Source organism: Zonotrichia albicollis, chromosome 15 (assembly GCF_047830755.1).
Source record: "Zonotrichia albicollis isolate bZonAlb1 chromosome 15, bZonAlb1.hap1, whole genome shotgun sequence".
Taxonomy (NCBI): Eukaryota; Metazoa; Chordata; class Aves; order Passeriformes; family Passerellidae; genus Zonotrichia; species Zonotrichia albicollis.
In genome coordinates this window covers 9,980,867-10,000,237 of record NC_133833.1, presented here as the reverse complement: position 1 = coordinate 10,000,237, position 19,371 = coordinate 9,980,867, and the positions used below count along the sequence as shown (strand labels likewise).

Sequence of the window (19,371 nt, the reverse complement as noted above, 5' to 3'; positions counted from 1 at the left end):
TTAACTCACCATGACATACCTGGTCTTGACAAGACTCATTTTACAGTGTTTTCATGCCATGGATTGCCACAGGGTACATCCAAGCCATGGTGCATCACTCCTAATTTTGGAGCCGTGGCCATTTACACCAGCAGTGACAATCTTAGGTATTTTGTTTGCTCAAAGACACACCATCAGTAGATTGAGCACAGCAAACAGCACCCACAGAGCTCAGGCAATGCCTTTTCTTGGCACTAATGTAAACACACTGAACGAACAGCATTCAGGATGAAATCAAAATTTATTAGTCTTTCTAAATTCCAATTATGAACCTCAGATGTAATGTTACTGGGGCTACGAATAAATATTTAATAAACCAAAGTCACTGCATCAATAAGAGACAAGTACATTGTTACTTTATGAATTGCTCTTGCACAGGAACATTGTTTCTCACAGGGTTTCGGGTTTTTTTTTTTTCCTGTAATAGAGATATTTTGTGTGCTCAGTTGATTCCATCACAACAAATAACATAGCAGTTCTAGAGACCTCTGAATCATATCCTGCCTGAAATTACAATCCTGGAGCAAAACAAGGAAATCACTAGTTTAACATATATTTAGTAAACAACTGACAGAAAGCACTAAGGTATTTGTATTAGGATCTGTAACATTGATAAAACTGAAAGGGCAGACTCTACCTGATACAAACTCTGCTTGCTTTATAAATAGAATTTCTAGATCATCTTTAGTCAGTTTAGAAATTGCTTATTTTTATTGCATGCTGACAGCACACTAATTGCTCTCAGTCACAGTAAGAGGAGGACACATTAATACACATTATATATCTTAATAGCCTCAATCAAGCAACAAATATGCAGCATAAATATCAACAGAGAGCTTACTCTGGAGTCACACAGCATTTTCATGTCACTTGGTATCTAAACCAGAGCTCAGCACTGCCCTACCCTGAGCTAAAGGGAAGGCTCCTTGCAGAAGCCAGTCTGCAGCTGCACCATACAATACACTGTCAGACTGCAGGCTCCGAGTTCCCTGAAGTCAACAGAAAAACTCAAATTGATTGAATAGATCCAGACCATCACTGTAAGCTCAGGCAAGTTTTACTGTCCATTTCCTTTCCTCGCTTGAGGGAGGGAGAGATTTGCTGGATTTGAGCTTGTAAGGAGATCACTGTCCAGAGAAATCAAAGCTTGCATATGGAAATGTCTGCATAAAACAAGCAGTTGTACTCAAAAGAAAGAATAAATATTGGCTCTTGATAAAGAATATACTATGCAAAGCCATGAAGTTTACCTGAAGGTTGTGGTTTCCTCCTCTGAGCTAGAGCAGCGTTCCTTGCAGTTGGCACTGCTCTGGCAAGAATCACAAGTGCAGCAGCACCAGGCTATGCACTGTCATCTGAAGCAGCTCAAACACGATGGCAACAGTAAAACACCCATCCCAAGGCCAGATGGGTCTGGGCAGGCACCAACACACAGGGAGAGCCTCGAATTTCAAGCAAATGGCTGCAATGTCTCCAGTGGAAGAGCAGCAAGCAGATGCCAGCCAAAGACAAGCACAGGTTGTAGGGTACAGGCTTGGGAGCTACTCAAGCAAAAAGGGTCACCTTGAAAAACAACAGGGACCAAGCATCTTGGCCGTTTGAGTGGAGAACAGCACAAACTGTTTAAAGCATTTCTGTGACAGGCAACAACCACATCCTGCAGTGATCCCACAACTTTCTCCTCCGTAATGCAAAAGCTTTACAAATTCAATTACAGTGACCACAATGAGATTAAAAAATTTGCCAAAAGCAGTTATTGGTTTTGCTTCAGGACTACTTAAATTGCAGCTTATTTGAGAAATTACTGGTTTGCAATGCCTTTCAATAATTTCCAACAAGCTTCACATCAGAAAGAGGCTGAACTTAATTACGTGAAGTTCTGACTGTTGCTATAGCAAAAAGAAAGCACTTGGACATAACTATTACCTCCATTCAAAGTGATGCTATTAAAACCAGATAAGAATCTGGTCCTTAGTTCCTGCCATCAACCTTTCAAATTGCTCCAGCCTTATCTAAGCAGCGTTGCCACTGCTGGCAAAATAATTTCAACATCCATAATTTCTTGTTAAATGCTATAGAACTAAGCCACAAAATTAAGCAGAAAAGCCAATTGTTTTGGAAAGACATAATGAAACCGAATAATTATTCAGTCAGCTGTCTGCAGTTAAATACTTAAAGTTTGGATGCATTAGGAGCTCATTGGAATCAGCTTTGATGTTCAAGTACAAACCGGACTTTTCATTTGAGCAAAAGCTACTTAAAAATATTTCTTTTTATTAAATTTAATAAGATTTCATTTCATTGAAATTCTCCAAGAGACTTCAGTGCTCCAGAATAAAACTGCGGAGCATCAATCCAACAAGGATGCAGGACCACCAAGAAACTCCTGAACCACGCAGAGATTTCGCCTCGGTTTTCAAAGCTGGCCCCACGGCACGTTTCCAGACCGCTTTGTTCCGAGGTGACACACGGAGGGATCGCACAGCATCCCTTGCTTGGGGCAGCGCTCCCCGCGCTCGGGCCGGCCCGGGCCGCCACCGCCGGCCCTCGGCGCCACCCGGCGGCCGAGCCGGGAACCGCCGGCCCCACTCGCGACCGCGCCAGGACCCGCGCCCGAACCCGGACCCGAACCCGCGCCCACCGACGGCGGCCCCGCCGGGCGAGCACTGCGGCACCGCGGCCCCGGGGCGGCAGCCGCGTCCGCCCCATCCCATCCCACCCCACGGGCGACACGTCCACGGTGCGACACGCGAGGCACGGCGCAGAGGTCCCCGCTCGCGGCGCAGCCCGTCCCGCCCGCTCCGCCGCCTCCCGGCCCCGCGGCGGGCACACACACCTGTTAGCTGGCCCGGCCCGCGGGGTGAGCGCTCGGCGGCACCCAGAGACCCCCGGCCCCCGAGGAGCGGACAGCGCAGGGAAGCGGGGATGGGGACGCGGGAGGGGATGGAGATGGGGACGCGGCGCTGCGCCGGGCGCTCCGGCCGCACTCACCTGGGCAGGAGCCGGGGCCGGGTTCGCTCCGTTCGGGCGGGGCGGAGCGCGGCGGGGCCGGCGCGGGCAGTGCGCGGCGCGGGCCGGGCCGGCCCTATTTCTGCTCTCCGGGCCGGAGCCGCCTGACGTCAGCGCTGCATTTGCATATTCCGCCCAATCCCGGCACCTGTGCGGGCGGCGGGACCGCCCCGGGCTGGGGGGGCAGCGGGGCCAGCGGGGCCGGGCACCGGCACCGGGCGGGAGCATCCCGGAGCCGTGCCGGGAGCGAGGGGGTCAGCAGCATCCCGGAGCCGTGCTGGGAGCATCCCGGAGCCGTGCCGGGAGCGAGGGGGGTCAGCAGCATCCCGGAGCCGTGCGAGGCGCGAGGGGGTCAGCAGCACCGGGGGATGCCCGTGGGGCCGGTGGTACCGCCGGGCCGCCCCTCGTTCTGATCGCCCCCCGGCAGCTCCGCGCTCGCAGAGATGCTGCGGGCCCATGCGTGCCCGGAGCTGGCGACACGGGACTGCTGTCCCCTCGCTGCGTGGCCGTAAAACAGGGGAGAAATCGTGGGACAGCGGATTGTCTGCGGTGGGACGCCGTGACTTGCCACAGCAGGCACTGCGCGGCATTGGGCTGTGCTGGAGGTGTGCCTTCTATTCCCACGTAACCGTGTTTATAAAGAGAGGCAAACATTAAAATAAATTCACTCTCCTCTTCTTCATCTCATTAAAAAAAATCAATATAATAATTTCTTATCTAGCTTTTAACAAGGATGTTTGCACGAGCAGGAGGCATGGCAGGACCACAGGACTGGAATATGTGGGTATTTGTACCAAAGGCTGCAAGGAGGTTTTAGGTAAAGGTGATGGAGCGCTCAGAACTAGCAACAGGAGAGGAGCAGTCTAAAAGACCTGATAAAACATGTCAAATTTTGTGGTTTTTCCTGTAAAGAATCTTACAGCCTTCAGAATTAGTTTGGATTTGCTTTAGCATGAAAAGGACAGGATCTTCCTCATGGCTGGTAGACATGGGCTACTCTGGGAAACTGGGTCTAAGTCCAGGAGAAAATGTGCTTTGTAAAAAATCATTCCACAAAATTTGGCATAAAGTTGCAGAAGCGGCTCTTTCATGACTAAATTTGGGGGATTTATTTTCTATTTTCTTTTTTCTCTACAGGAAATACCAAGTGATCAGATGGGTTGATTTTCCAGAACCTTTGTTTCTGGCCTGTTAAATCCAATACCACTAAAATATTTTCAGTGTTTGCAAATAAATGGGGCTTTTTCTCCTAAACCATCACAAAGGCTCATAGGGATTTGTTATTTTGTGGTTACCTTCTTTAGGACGATATGAAATTGCAGATTTAAGGTGTGGATTTTAAAAGGAAATCACAAATGCAATTTAAAAAATGGAGTATCCACAGTGAATTGTGCCCAGGCAACATAAGAGAGGTCTTTGCAGAGTGTCCTGGAAGAAATGAGTCTGTATTTCATAGATGCCCTATAGGTTTAAGAGATCTGAGGTTTTAAAAAAATAACACTGAAATCTAATCAGCAACAAATAGGGTATCTCTGGTGAGATCTTTTTTCCTTTCCCAAGAGAAAAAAAAATTGGAAATAATATCAGTGCAGACAATTCTTCCCCATTTCCTGAAGGGAAGGAAGAAAAGTCTCTCCACTTACCAGCATCATTTATTCTATGAAAATATGTCTGTGCTGTCAATTTGAAGTATTTACTAATCTCTCTGTATCTCTTCAAGTCGGACATAAATACAAGATGCATTAGTAGACATCTGAAGTATCTGTGCAGCCTGTGCTTATTTATATCCGCACACGCTGGAGGATACAGGGTTCCTTCCCCACCAGCAGCTTGCCTGGGTGATATTTGCCTCCTCACTTTTGTAGCAGGAGGAACATTTTGCTCATTTTACATCATCTGATGCAGTTTTCAATGCACGAGCTGGGACTGCTGTGTTTCTCAAGAGGCTGGCAGAGTGAGCTGTGGGCAGTGCCACGAGCCTGCCAGGACCTCCCCGTGCCTCAGCTGTGTTCTCCCAGTGAGGGGCTGTGGGGTCCTGTCGCCCTGATTTTTAAAGATTTTCTAAGCCTTCTGATGTTTACATTCTTGTAACAAACTTTCTCACACACTTTCTGTAAATAACTTATCGTCTTGCATTCTTTTATGGAGGAGGAGAAATTTGATGAACTGTTGGTTTGTACAGTGTCTTTGGAGAGGTGGTCACTTTTGAAATCTATAAATGTTGGAGTCAGAAAATAAACTTCCCTTTTCGTCACCTTGAGAGTGTAGTTTCGTGTCCTATAGTGACAGGGTCCCTCCCTGGAGCTCTTGGGGCTTGTGAACCTCTAAATAAGCACCCTGAGCATCTCAACAGGTAAATAAGGAATAAATTTGCCCTGCACAGTGTTGGACAACTTAGCCCAACAAGATCTGTTCTTCCATCAGCTCCCAGGTGCTGAGGGTGTCCGTGTTCCCAAGCCAGATGTCCCTTTGCCACCACTGACAGAAGTAGGTACCTACAAGCATTTTTAGTGCTTCCTCTCACACATTTGGGTCCTGTACATTTCTCCAGTATTCTGGTTCAAAATCTTTTGTTGTTTCCAACCTTTTCCAAGTCCTGTCTATAAAAAGCAGATGGAGGCACTCCTCATCACATCCTCAACTCTAGCTCCATACCCCACTTCTGCAAACACTTTCAGTCTGTCCTGAGACCTTTAACAGCCCTGTGGAAGGGTGTCTGCATCCCAAGAGGTGTCTTTGAGCAGATGCTGTGGGAGCTTTTCAGGTAGGGAGTTGGTTGTCTCCCTGCTCTGGTTCACCCACCTTTGTGAAGCTGAGCAAAGTAAAAAGCTTTCTTAGAGACCTGGAGAAATAAACTGAGCAGGCTGGCAATGAAAAGGTGATAGATTCCTCATCTTCAGGGCTGGATGAGTTTGAAGCAAAATAATTGTTGCTTTCTTTCGAACTGGGAATTGAAGAGATCCAAAAAAACAATGATTGTACTTAAAAAGAAGAGAAGAAATGGATGGTTTTAAAGACAGACTTGAGCACCCAAAAAATCTTAGGCAGACAAAAGGGAGAAATAAGCTTTTTTTTTTTTTCATCAAAACACAGGATAACCTGTTCATTGTAATGACATTTAAAGCATCATCCCATTCCTTCTGTTTAAAAAAATAGATATTAGAACCAGAAAACTCTGAAGTTTAAAGGATTGAAGCTGCAAGAGACAGTAGATTAATATGATGTGGGCAAATTTGAGGACTGTGAAGAAGGAGAGACTTGTTCCAGTCCTAGCCTTGTGTACTTCAGTGAGAGGAGCTGGAAATCTGCAACCTCTTGTTAGCATTGACTGATGGGACTTCAGGAATTTGATGAGGAATTTTAAACAGATTGGAGAGGCACAGCTCTGTGTCACTAAAGATATGATCTCATTTCAGGGTGACCATGACAGCTGGTTAAAGGAAAATAGTTTTAAAGAGGAGATTATAATTTCTTACACAGCTTTTCTTTCCTAATTTACAAAAAACCTGCACAACAGAGCAATGCAAATAGCCAAGGCTCCCTGAACTATACCAGCAAAGGAATTAACTTGTAACCATGTCAGCCATTTGAAGTACTTCCAAAATCTAGCAATGATGTTGACAAAAAGAGAAGAAGGCTTCCTCTGTGAAAATTCAAACCTTTAACATCAGCACATCACCCACCTGCCTCACTTGTCCAGTCTTTCTAGCTTAATGCAGTAATTAATAATGATATTTCAAAAGAACATTGTATTCACTGGGAACAAGAAGCTGAGGAGGTAATAGGACAACAAGATTCATGCTCATCACTTGGAGTTATTTGAACCAAGAGCCTAAATCAGACCTGATTAAGATCGGAACTCAAAACAAGATTCAATCAAAACTAGAGATATTAAACAAATACAAATGTGACAAGAGTCATGATTCAATTATTAGAAGTCCATATTTTAATTACTCATTAAGATGACAGTGTGTATCTTTGCCTATGTACATTTAGCAAAGCCTTTTCACTTTGACAGTGCATAAAATTATCCCTGCCTGCTGTATTTCTCTTACTTTTTATGTCAACTCTAGAGTTACCAGTTTTTCATTATCCTCTTGCTCACAAATTAACAAGGAGAACAAATTTAATAGCAGCCTCAAACCTTTAGAGATTATGTCAGCCTTGTGTATCTGTGCCAGTTAAATTACCATTTATTTCTGCTTAAATTTAATGTGGTCATCTTCATACAAACACACACATATTCAGAGCCTGCTCTCGGGGTACAGCAAGCACAAAATGAGGGGCTTCTCTGAAAAGCTGTCATGGAGCTTGGACTTGAACTTTTCTAATCACATCACCCTGTTAAAGATGCAGCAAATGGGGAGGACCAAGGTCAAGAGCTTCAAACACTCAAGAGGATTCTCTGGGTGCTGCTCTCCCCCATCATTACAAGCTGGAATATCTGTGGACAAATGTCTGCATCAGTGGAATGTTCTGTGGGTGGTCAAAATGGGTTGAGGCACAGATCTAGGCAAGTGGTGACCCATCCTCTGTCTTTGTTGTGTTTTCCTAAATGTTTGGTGGGTGTTCTGTTGCAGTGCTTCATCCCTGCCTTCATAGCTATAAGTCCAAAATACAAAAAATTATAATATTTTGTTGTAAAAGAAGTTTCATACAGAAGGAAATACGAAGGGTAGAAACAGTGGTTTGATTCATTTCACAGCTGTAGTCTTTTTTGATTTGTTTGTAATTTTTTACGCTACTGCCTCCAATTTGATAGTGTCTGGGCATCGGATGACAAAGGGAATGGGATAACAGATGATGAGCTCAAAATACTAAACACCATCACACTTACCCTTACGTGTACCACAATCAATATGTCTCTTTGAGGAAGGAACCATCAGCCACTGGGCAAAGTTTGGAATATAAAATGCCACAGGAACTCAAGGCACATTTCTTATTTCTTGGGAGTTGTCAGAGCAGCTGGCTTGTTGCTGTGTAGGGAACACGTGTATGTTCAAAGAAATAGCCCCAGAGACCTGAATTCAAATTGCTGTGGCAATTTTGAGCAGCTCCCTCCTTCTCCATTGTCCTGGGAGCCACAAGCACATGGACAAATATAGGGTTAATGGAGGGACCAGTGGGAACAGGTCCTGTGGCAATCAATCCAACTTGTGGCTTTGGAAATGGCACCAATTTTCCTCTTTTTTTTCCTCATCTCTGAATATTTTGTTGGTCTTTTCTCCCAAATACCATCAAAAACATCGGACAGCATTAATCTGATAACAAGAAGGGACTCTGATCCATGAACACAGATAGTAACAAGAGGTTTAGATTTTTCCCAAGCTCATTGGCTATTTGCAAATACAGTGAAGTCATAGGCAAGTCTTGGTGCATATTCTAGAGCATTTGGTGATCTTTCTTTCAAGCTTGTTTTCAAGAAGAAGTTTAAAGCAAGGAGCTCTAGCAGAGATAGAGAGAGACACGGGACTCCTAACCCATGTCATCGTACTCCCTGTGTCAGAGAGAAAGAGGCAGATGGATGAAACAGGTGAAGATAAAAGAATAAGCAGAAGAAAAAAACAGCAAGAAACGTGAGCCTGCTTTATCTGAAACAATGGAAAAAGCTTTCTAAAGCATCTTCACATTTTATCTCATTGAATAGGTTTTACTTTGCACCCGTGCATATCTGTGCTATGTATCAGGATCTGGAAATGCATATGAGCAAGGGTGAATTGTCTGCAGATTCCTAAAATTGCCTTAACAGACAGATGGCCAGAAAGCAGCTGGGAGGGAGAGTACAAGCAAGGAGGCTGTCGTTCTTCAAGAAAAATTAAGAAATTAAGCTTCACCATCAGTGCTAAGAAAGACAAACCCCTGCAAAGCATGAGCCAGGCTCAGTTAAAACAGCAATTAAATGATTTAGAGCAAGTCTGTGATCATTTACAATTTTTAAAGGTGAAAGGTGTGATTTTGGTAATGTCTTAAAATTAAAAGGCCAGCCACTCCATCTTTAAAACGATGGTTTCTCTCCTGAAAGTCTTATCTCATTGTCAGTCCATTAGCAGCCAGCCAGAACCCATCCTTACAAAAATAATTGGCTATTGATGTATGGTAATACTGAAAAGTTATTCTTATTTTTGTTCCTTGCTACAGAAAGATGTCCTCTCCAGCCTACACTTTCAATCATTATAAATGCTGCTGTGAAAGACTAAAAACACTGTTCTGAGATAGATTAGGATCCAGTTCACAAATAAATATATTTTAGTACTGAGAGAAGAAGCAAATGTTACTGGTACTGAGTGTTTTATACACAGTAGAGACCACTTAGGCTGAAATATTCCCCTCGTGTTAAATTAGTGTTGCTCACCATGCAGTCCCCTCTACATGACAGGCTCCTGGGCAGGGTTTATACCTGCTGTGCTCAGGTGAAGATTTGGCTCTGAACCACAACAGCAACCCCTCTGCTTCACATGAAATGGGGTAAAAAAGATGGTTTACCTTGAAAAAGGGTTGTTTACCTCAAAAAAGGATGTTATACTGTGACAGTGCTCACAGGGGTCTTAGGATGAGGGAAGAGACGAGGATCTGACTCCATGTTTCAGAAGGCTTGATTTATTATTTTATTATATATATTATATTAAAACTATACTAAAAGAATAGAAGAAAGGATTTCATCAGAAGGCTAGCTTAGAATAGAAAAAGAAAGAATGATAACAAAGGCCCAGCTGTCTCAGACAGAGAGTCAGAGACAACTGGGCTGTGATTGGGCATTAATTCGAAACAACCACATGAGCCAATCACAGATGCACCTGTTGCATCCCACAGCAGCAGACAATCATTGATTACATTTTGTTCCTGAGGCCTCTCAGCTTCTCATAAGGAAAAATCCTAAGGAAAGGATTTTCATAATATGTGTCTGTGACAGTTTCCCAGAGAAAGCAGGGCCCACTGTTCTCTGCAGAGACCGAGGTACCAAATTCCCCTTGGCCAAAGAAAGGGTTGCCTCCTGTGCACTGCTGCAGTGCCTGGGTCCTGGAGGATCTGGAATGCTTGGAACAGCAAAACACCTCCACCAGCACCCACTGTGCCCTGTAAAATTCGTGCCCAGGCTGGGAAGTTGGCACTGAGGCTCTAAAGCTGCGAGGAGCTGGTGGCAGATGCTGCACTTTCGGCTAAGCACCCCTCTAGAAGAGCCAATAAAACCAGAGGACATTAGGCTTCAGAATGCCATATTTTAAAGATAAAACCTCTCTGGTTGGAATTGTACTAAGATTTTTACTTTCTTGTGGACAGCTATTTGGCTGCTGTGAAGCACAATCTCGAGCTGAAGTGAGACAATGGGTTATAAATCTCTGGCTGGGGCGGAATGCAAGGGAGAAGAGAGGAAGTGGGGAAATAATCAAACATGACAGAATATTTGGGACCACAGTTTGAGCCAGTAGTCAAAATTCCTCATGCTTAAGGCTCAAGCACACACCAATGAGAAAGTAAGGTGTTAAACAGCTTCAACAAATCTGTCTTGGGACCATGTATAGAAAACTGATTTTTGGTTTTTTTGCCTTGTATATGGCAACTCATTTGTGGCAGTTTTTGATAAAATATTTTAAGGGGTAAAAAATTACTTTTAGATTTGTTTCAGCTGCTTATGGAATTATTTTTTCCTTACATATTTTTCATGTTTGGCCAAAATTCTACTGTAACTCTTCCAACACAAACATATCACTTTCAGTAGCTGCTACACTGAGTCTCTGTTATCCGTTTAGCAACAGCCTCTGCTGCAATAAAAGAAAATGTATTTTTTCTCTTGTCTCCTGTTGTTCAGAATTACACTTGGATATTACATTGTCAATGTTTAGTACTATATCATTTCCCTGACAATTTATCGTAATCAAATCTTCCACAAAGTCAATAGCAATGACATTTTTATAAGGCATTGTCTCCCTCAAACTATTAGGTGATTTCAGATCTTTGAATTTTCTGATGTGAGAGTAATAGTGACCTGGAAGAAAGCATAAAATCTGTGAAAGTCATTCAAGCAGCCATGTCATTGCTCAGCAGCCAAACCTATGGGTCAGAGCTCTCACTAGTTCAGACAGGTCACTCAATCATATGAATGACTTTTATTTTCTCTAGAAAACAATGCAAAATAAATAAATGAGCTAGCAGGCCTACTGGAACCAATAACAGTATTTCTACTGCACTTAATGGACCAGATGTTGTCTTTGCAGAGGCTTATATGATGTTACACTGGGTACATCTGTGCTGCAATGCAAATATGGCACTGCAAGTCACAAGGAGGTACTTAAGCTGGTTTAAAGGAGGCACCAACAGCTGCAGCACTGCAGAGCAGAGAGAATGCTGGAAACTCCAGCCCAGCCCCAAGGATTTGTTTGCACCATGAACTGGTGCATGGCTGTGTGCTGGCACAGCCACTGTGCCATGAGGCTGAGACCTCTCCCTTCAGCATCCTTTCAGCTGAACACAGCTTTCACTACTTGCCTCCTATTCAGCTCCTCAGGATCAATTCCAGTTTCATGTTCTGCCTTTAGGAATGGCAGGGTCACTCTGCTGGGGGTCACTCAGGAGTGGAAGGAACCAAAATGGAAGCAAAGTCAAAACTAGGCATTAATTAACTGAAAGATTGCACAGAGCCAATAGAACTTTTGTATGAAAGAAAATGGCACAAGTACATCTTCCTGTCTTGGCTGTTTACAAATACAGATTGAAAAAATATTATAGTGAATTAAAATAAACCAAAATTCTTTATAGTTATGCTTGCTACAGTGGAATGCCATAAAAAAGAATAGAGGCATATATAAATAAGTTCAGCCTTTAGAGTAAAAGGCTCAGGAGGGACATCACTGCACCTGCAGCTAGAGAGGGAGGGCAGCAAGGTGAGCCAAGTGTGTCCCATGGGCACACACTGAGTGTGCATGGTAAGGGTGCAGGATGCATGATCTGGTGGATAAAGGGAGGAAAAATAACCACAAGGGTGGTTAAAGACAGGAATAAGGACTCAAAGATGTTGTAGGATCTCCCCTTCAAGGTATTTAAAATTTGAATTGATGAGTCTTTGAACAACCTGCCATAGCAGACCCTGCCTTGAGCAGGAAGCTGGGCTGAATGACCTCCACAGGTCCCATCCACATCATTTTGTCTACAGTTCTGTTAATTTCCAAATAATTTTTGATTTTTCCCTCTGGAAAAAGAAGCATCATTTAGTGAGTATTACCAGCTAAATCCATGATCGCTTTCAGGCAATCAGATTGGGATATGCATATTTTGATAATATTGAAAGTAACAAGTCTCCAGCTGACTTCTAGCTAAAAGAGCCAAGCAGAGGTTTGGATTCTAAATCAATAGTGAAAACTGATCTACAAAGTCTTGTTTTATGCCTGGAAGCAGAGGTTCTGATGAAAAACACATATAGGATATTATGATGAACAGTTGCTGCTGTAGCATTGAATAAGATTAATACATGTAAAAAGTCTCTTATTTCATTCTCACCCTCACAACAGCTCCTGAGGCAGTCTGAACTGAGATATTTCACCTACACTGTGTCTGCTCTCTCGTGGTTGTGGATGTTCTGGGTGATGCTGCTCCATGTGGCTGCCTGTGCTTCAGCAGAGATTTCCAACACAAACTCAGCATCTGCAAGAATTTTATCACAGAGCTCCCTTCAGCCTGAGGTTCCTTGACTTGGCTTTAAATCATACTAGTGCTGCTGTTGAGTTCTTGAATCACTTCCACAACTTACTGGCACCAACTTGGTACATACATCCCTCTTCTGTGTATTTTAAAGTTACTGGAGGATCTCTCAAATCATCAGGCAGCAGCCCAAGAGGTGACTTAGTTCTTCTTTCACTCACAGCACAAATCCTGCAGTGAGTGAACTCTCTACATCTGGCAGCTGATAAATAATGTACCAACCTGACTAAAAACCAGGGTGTACCAGACACAACACAGGCTGTGAAGTAGCTGTGCTTTCTGAGTTTGATTTGAGCTTTGAGGGAGTGCAGTAACCTCAGTGCCACCAAGACATCAGCAGCACAAGCCTCAATTAACTTATTGTTTCTGTAGCCAGAAGCAAAAGCAGTGCTGTTTTTGAAGATATTTCAATTTCTCTAACCCAACAGCACTACAGAGCAGAGCAATGGTCTGAAAGGGACCAGCTGCTGATGAGTGGCTTTCTCCCAAGAGTGGCTCAAACATGGTCGAAGGATGAAGTGTTGGAAGTACTTTGCAAGCACTTATCACTTGTGTATGGGTGATAGAGCTACATCTGTGTAAACCACAGGCATGAGTTTCATTGATTTGGATGGGTAATTTATTTCTGACTCTGCAAGGCAAACCCTTGGGGACCAGCAGTCAATACCAGTAGAAGTGGATTAGCACAAGAACACATATCTTTTGGGTCAGTGGGCAGAAAAAATAGTTATTATTCCTATTAGCTCAGATTCAGGTGGAAAAAGAAAGGAAAAAGTTAGTGTCAGATGCAGGCTCTATAAATGGTATTTCTACTTTTTCTTTGATGAAATACAAAATCTCCCACTATTCTGTTTGGTGGGGATTTTTTGTTCTTTGTTGTTTTTTTTTTTTTTTATAATATTGATGCATTTTAAACAGGAAGAAATAAGAGAATAGGGACAGACCTAGTCCCTGTTCTCATCTCACCTTCTTCATGCATTGTGTAACTCCCTAAAGGCTGAGAACCTGCTCAAGGCTCCTCATTGTCAGTGTGTTCAGGTCTCAAGGGACAAGACCCACAACTAATATTCAAGACAATATATTCCTGTCTATGAATAACATGAAGAAATTAATCCTTTTTTTCCTTTTTTTTCTTTTGCCTCTCACATGGCCTTAATGAAGATTTTGAACCCTGTCTCCCCAGGGCAATGAGCACCATCTAATATCTTCATTTAAATATTCTCTCCCTGCCTGAAGCCCCAAACTGAAATCTGAAAATCAGGAAAATTGTTCACCCCAGGCTTACCAAGCAACCTACAAACAAGTTTCTGCAAATAAATAGGACTTTAAACTAAAAAAGCCACAGCATAAAGAGGAAATACAGCCAATCTCCAATCTTAGAGGTCTTTACCTTTATAGGGATGCTGGAGTCAAGGCATGAACCTGATGAAACTTGATATAAAAGACTTTTAAAACCAGGACAAAAGCTATTTTTAGAACATTGTTCCCATGTGAAGTAGATAAAACTTTCCACTTTCCTCCTGCCCCACTCTCCATGCTCCCAAATGTCTTCCCACCTCACACAAGAGATAATGTGCCCCACTGGAAGATGTGAGCTTTGTGGGGAGCTTGTAGCTCCATGTGGAGAGCTTTTTCCCCGGGAAGGAAGGAAGAGCTCCTGATCAGCTCCTCCATTTTGCTCTCACTCTCTTACAGATGTGGCAAGATTTCCAGAAGTATATCTGGCCTTGAAATATTTTGAAAATCCATGAACTTCTGTGCTCCAAGACCTATGCTGGATGTAGTTTTGGAAATCCTGCTGGAGAGTGCATGCAGCCCTTCTCCAGCAGCACTTGATTGCTCCATCTCAGGTGACCAAATTTCCTCCAAATTATTTCTAGACATTCGTAATGCTTCTGCATTTCCAAGAAGGCACAGAAACAGCCTGTCCAGGAAATCTGTGTGGGTGAGGCTTTGTTTCAGGCACTCTTGCCAAGAGCAGAGATGTGAATGTTTCTCTTCACATGAGTAGAAATCACCAAGTTATTGTGCTTTTTCTCGTGAAAATAATGACAGCAACATGCTTCAAGCACACATGGACATCTTGGTTCAAGGTCAAACTGGCAATTTCGGTTTGTTGGGTTTGAGTCCTAAGTTCTTATTCATAAAAACCTCCCAGTTTTTATGGGAGTGAAAAATGGATATCGAGACCAAGATTTGGCCCTCAGTTCAACTGTCTAACTGCGTTTTTCTTTGATTCAACTTTAGGAAGCAAATGAAGCCAGCTGTAATAGAGTTGGAAAGAAGTGGGAAAGAATTGGAAAAACACATATGAAGAAATTACCCCTTTTCTCCTGTTCTTTCAAAAATTACAAATATTTAGAGTGCCACAAATGTCACATCATCAAAAGCTCAAACTCACCAGGTATTCAAGGTTACCCTCCCACTGGAAATGTAACAGGCACCCAGGTAGAAATGATGCTTTGTGGCCTCACAAACAGTCACTGATCCTGGTAGAAAACGAGGATGTAATCAAAGTGGGAAGACCATAAAAACTGATGTGCTGGTTGAAATTATTTATCCAAGCAACTTGATGAATACCTATAAATAAGAAATACAATAGCAGTGACTGGAGTTGGCTCAAAAATTATCCACAATTAATAAATCGACCCTTCCTGTGCACTGTGTTATTTTCCCTGACATTTTCACAAGCTACAAATCTGATAATACAATTAAATGACAAGTTCAATCACTTCTTTATTTCATGTATATGTATAATATAATATTTTATAGCTATATTACAGAAATGACTGTTTACTCACGTTGTATCTTCCCTAGCATAATTCAGAGCTTTGCTTGCCTAAGAAATTACTTGTCTGCATTTTGATTAAAAAAGCAAAACCTCATTGTTCCTGTGGCAAATGAATTCAGTCTTTAAATGAAACTCATTGTCACATCCTTTTCTATGAAGCAAAGGCATTCAGCTTGTGGAATGGCTTTAACCTCCAGCGCAGCACTTTTGTGTCTGTATCTGATCCACCCATAATTCATCCCTCCTCCAAAGCTTCGTCAGTGTTTGTGCTCTGTACTTAGTTCCCAATGAACTGGCTATAACACAGTAGTTACAGCTCCCTGGAAAATGACACACAGTAACTCTGTCAAGTTTTTTATTAGCTTGGATAGGTCTTTTATTTTAGCAATGTCTTTTATTACCTCGGATAGCTTTGAACTAGTCCTGAAGTGGATGAGTGAAGACCTGGAGATCCAATTTTATATTGAGACCCATTAATTTTTTTAACCACAACCCCTTGATTATTGATAGGCTTTTGTTCTTTACAGCCATTGCACAACACATTGTTTGAAGTGAATCAGAGCGCACAAACTTTCCCAGGCACCTGCTGGAGTTTGGATGGGCCACAGCAACAAGCCAGCAGAAGTCCTCTCACTTTCAGGATGCAAGAGGCATCTGCTCTTGACCAGAAGCTACTCTGGTCCTTTCTGTTCCATATTATTTCTCAAAAACCATCCTAAAATGGTGTAGAGAAAGGAAAAACCTGTAAATCTCGACTTGTGGTTACCCTTTTGCCCATTAATTCCCAGGTACACACAAACCCAGCTCATTTGGAATAGTTCAGCATTCCACCTCTGTAACTCCATGAATCAAGGCCTACTCCATCAAAATAAATTAACAGAAAAGAGGGAGTACAATGAGGATCAAGGCCTAGAAGTGGATAAATTAGAAAAAAAAATTAAAATAAGCAAAATTTAATTGAAGTTAGTGTCAAAAATGGTGTAAATCCTTGCCAAAATCACATGCAATTCACCCTAATCCCAATTCCCTGAGCCCAGTAGCTTTTCTCTTTATTTATATGCCTTCAGTTACACTTTTAGGACTTTAACACTTGTTAAATTTGATCTGATCTCATAATCTGGATTCTTGGACCAGCATAAAATAAGAAAATGTGTCTTAGAAGAAATTTTGGAAAATGACCAAAAAATTAATTTGCTCCCTTTTTCTAACAGAGACTTCTTTACATTATCAAAGTACTTAAGTAATCTAAAGTCTTAAAATTAAAACAGATTGCAAAATTTTTGATTGCCTTTCTTCTTTACAAAAAAGTGATGAGAATACAAAATTTCTCTAATGAACCACAACACAATTTCCTTACAAGTTCAGTTGTTCAAACAGAGTTTATTTTAAAATTCAAAATTAAAAGGCAACATGATTTAAAGTTTGAATATTTTCAAACTTTTAGGTCTCTGAGGTCAGTCTATGACTATTACTGGATAAATCTGAATTCTTTGGTATGAATCAGTCTTATTTATGAATCTAACAAAACTGTATTAATCAAAATTGTCTTTTGTATTTAGGTTCTTTTGCATTAGAATTCCCTTGGCATTGGGCTATGGCATGTAACGTTTTCCTATATTTTTCCTTGGATTATTTGTATCATTGTGGCCTCCAGAGACCCACATCACAGGACAAACATTCTTGCTACTGTTAATATGAAAATCAGTTGCAATGATCCCCCGATTTGTCAAGCAGTTGAATAAATGGAGATCCATGTCTCTCCAAGATCTGCTTGGAAAAGGTTGAGCTTGGCAAAACAACCACAACAAGAAGTCTCATTTTGACTTGAGTGCTAAAAGCCCTTTTCTGTTTCTTGCTCCTGGTGTTCATATTGCAGCTTGTGATTTACAAGGTATGCAGTGAAACAACAAGGGAATGGCTTTAAACAGAGAGAAAAGGTTTAGATTCAATCTTAGGAAGAAATTCTTCCCTGTGAGGGTGGTGGGGCCCCGGCACAGGGTGCCCAGAGTAGCTGTGGCTGCCCCATCCTGGAAGTGTTCAAGGACAGGTTGGATGGGGCTTGGAGCACCCTGGTCTATTTAAGATTTCTTTACCCATGACAGGGGACTGGGGATAGATAATTGTTAAAGTTCCTTCCAACCCAAACCGTTCTGTGCTTCTGTGACAAAGCAGCAGGGCCAGGAGCTGGACAGAGCACCTGCAGAAGGGTCCCAAGGATTTGGATGATTGTGGTGAATGTCCAGATGATGCCAAACATTTCCCTTTCTCAGGAGAAAATTTCAGTGGTGCTTGGCAGGATTTGGGCTTCTCTGCAAACCGCCTCTGATTACAACACATCCTCATAGCTTTGCATTTAATTCTTCAGTTTGAGAAGTTTCCACTGTCCTCTGTTGTCAAGATCTCCCAGACAGATTACAGTTCCCTGCTAAAAAATTCATACTGTAGGGATCAGCTAAAGTTAAATATAAGGGAAACAATACATTACCCTGGGATTGGACTCATCTTTCAAACTGGCCATTTGCTGGATGAGCTTTCAGAGGGTGAGTAAAGGAAGCAGAGTAAGGACTAACTGGGCATCCCAGGGGCTGCACATGGCATGTGGGGTTCAAGGTTCTCCAGGGACGTCTCTTCCTCTGCTGCACCTTAAGGGAGAGAGGGGCAGACTGCTTTGGAAATCTTACTGGTTTTAACCAAATGCCCTTTAAAATAAGTCTGGAAGGAAATTATAAAATGTGGGGGAAAGGCCATGGATGGGAAAGTTTCCATAGTTTTTTTGAAAAGGCACACTATATATGAGTTACAATGTGAAGGGAAAAGCATCCTTGTGAAATCCTTGATGAATCCAAGGCTACTGGGACGAGAAGGTCTCAGAGCTCATGAAGACCCTCACTGCTGCTTCTACCCCTGCCCACAGAGTTGTTCTTGTTCTTCTCACTGAAATGAGCCCAGAGGGGTTCAGCCAGCTCCCCAGGATGGCACAAAGGCAGAAGGGGTAAAACACAGCAGGCAGCTGGTGCTGAGTCCAAAAATGCCTATCCCCACCCTGTTCCTCTTCCTCCCATGGCTTTTCAGCTCCACAGAAACATCCTGTGCCCTCTTTGGCCCATCACTGGGTCAGATTTTGTTCCATTATCAACACGGTGATAGCCTGCCAGCTGACAAAAAGGCAGAAAATTCTGGAAACCTTCACAATGGAAATCATTGCATATATTAATTTCATCCCCACCCCACTGCCCCTGCCAGGCAGCCCACAAAGCCCTTCCTGTCACTGTTAAGAAACTATGATCACAAACTTTAGCCAGTACCTGGCCCATTAAGACTTTCCTTTCTGTTTTTGCTTAAAACCAAAAATATTATATAGTCATTGGTGTTTATTTACTCTTTCCAATCCCTCATGTGTTTGCCATCTGGAAACACATAAACACCAGCAGGTTTTGGCTTTGGGTGTTTGCAATTTATTCCTCAGAATTCCTAAAAATTTCTCTGTCAGAAAAAGAGGAACCAGCAATTATTCAGCAAAGCCTTTTAGGATCAAAAGAAATATAATTAATTTGCTAATGTGGGAAAATATCCCAAATACTTGTTAATAAAACTGTATTTGACCTTCTTCATTTTTATGCTGCAAAGTGAAACTATTTACTTAATGTCAGCGGGATCCTCCCTACTAAGAGAAGTTTAAAAATGTGGTGAGTTGAATTTGGCTTAAAGCATCTTAAAAGTTCTGGGATTTTCAGATTTTCATTCCATTCCACTGAGAAGTATGGATCATTTGCCCAGGTATATCAGTCAGTGTTCAGATTTAGTACTAATAATTTTGTGAATTAAAATTTTTACCAACT

The 19,371-nt window shown here is 42.5% G+C and overlaps 1 protein-coding gene across 5 annotated transcripts in view; it reads right to left on the bottom strand.

Annotated features, from left to right (window-relative positions):
• The window catches only part of FSTL4 (follistatin like 4), a 330,553-nt gene that overhangs the window by 204,048 nt on the left and 107,134 nt on the right, over positions 1–19,371 (bottom strand). Inside the window, exon 1 of one of the 5 annotated variants that reach the window (XM_074551961.1) lies at positions 3,031–3,178. The exons of 1 other annotated variant lie outside the window; for it this stretch is intronic. The gene's annotated coding sequence lies outside the window, so the exon portion shown is untranslated. Of the gene's footprint in view, positions 1–1,289; positions 1,446–2,875; positions 3,006–3,030; positions 3,179–19,371 lie in introns of those variants that run through there. 3 more of the 5 variants (XM_074551964.1, XM_074551963.1, XM_005483586.4) reach the window with 3 other exon arrangements.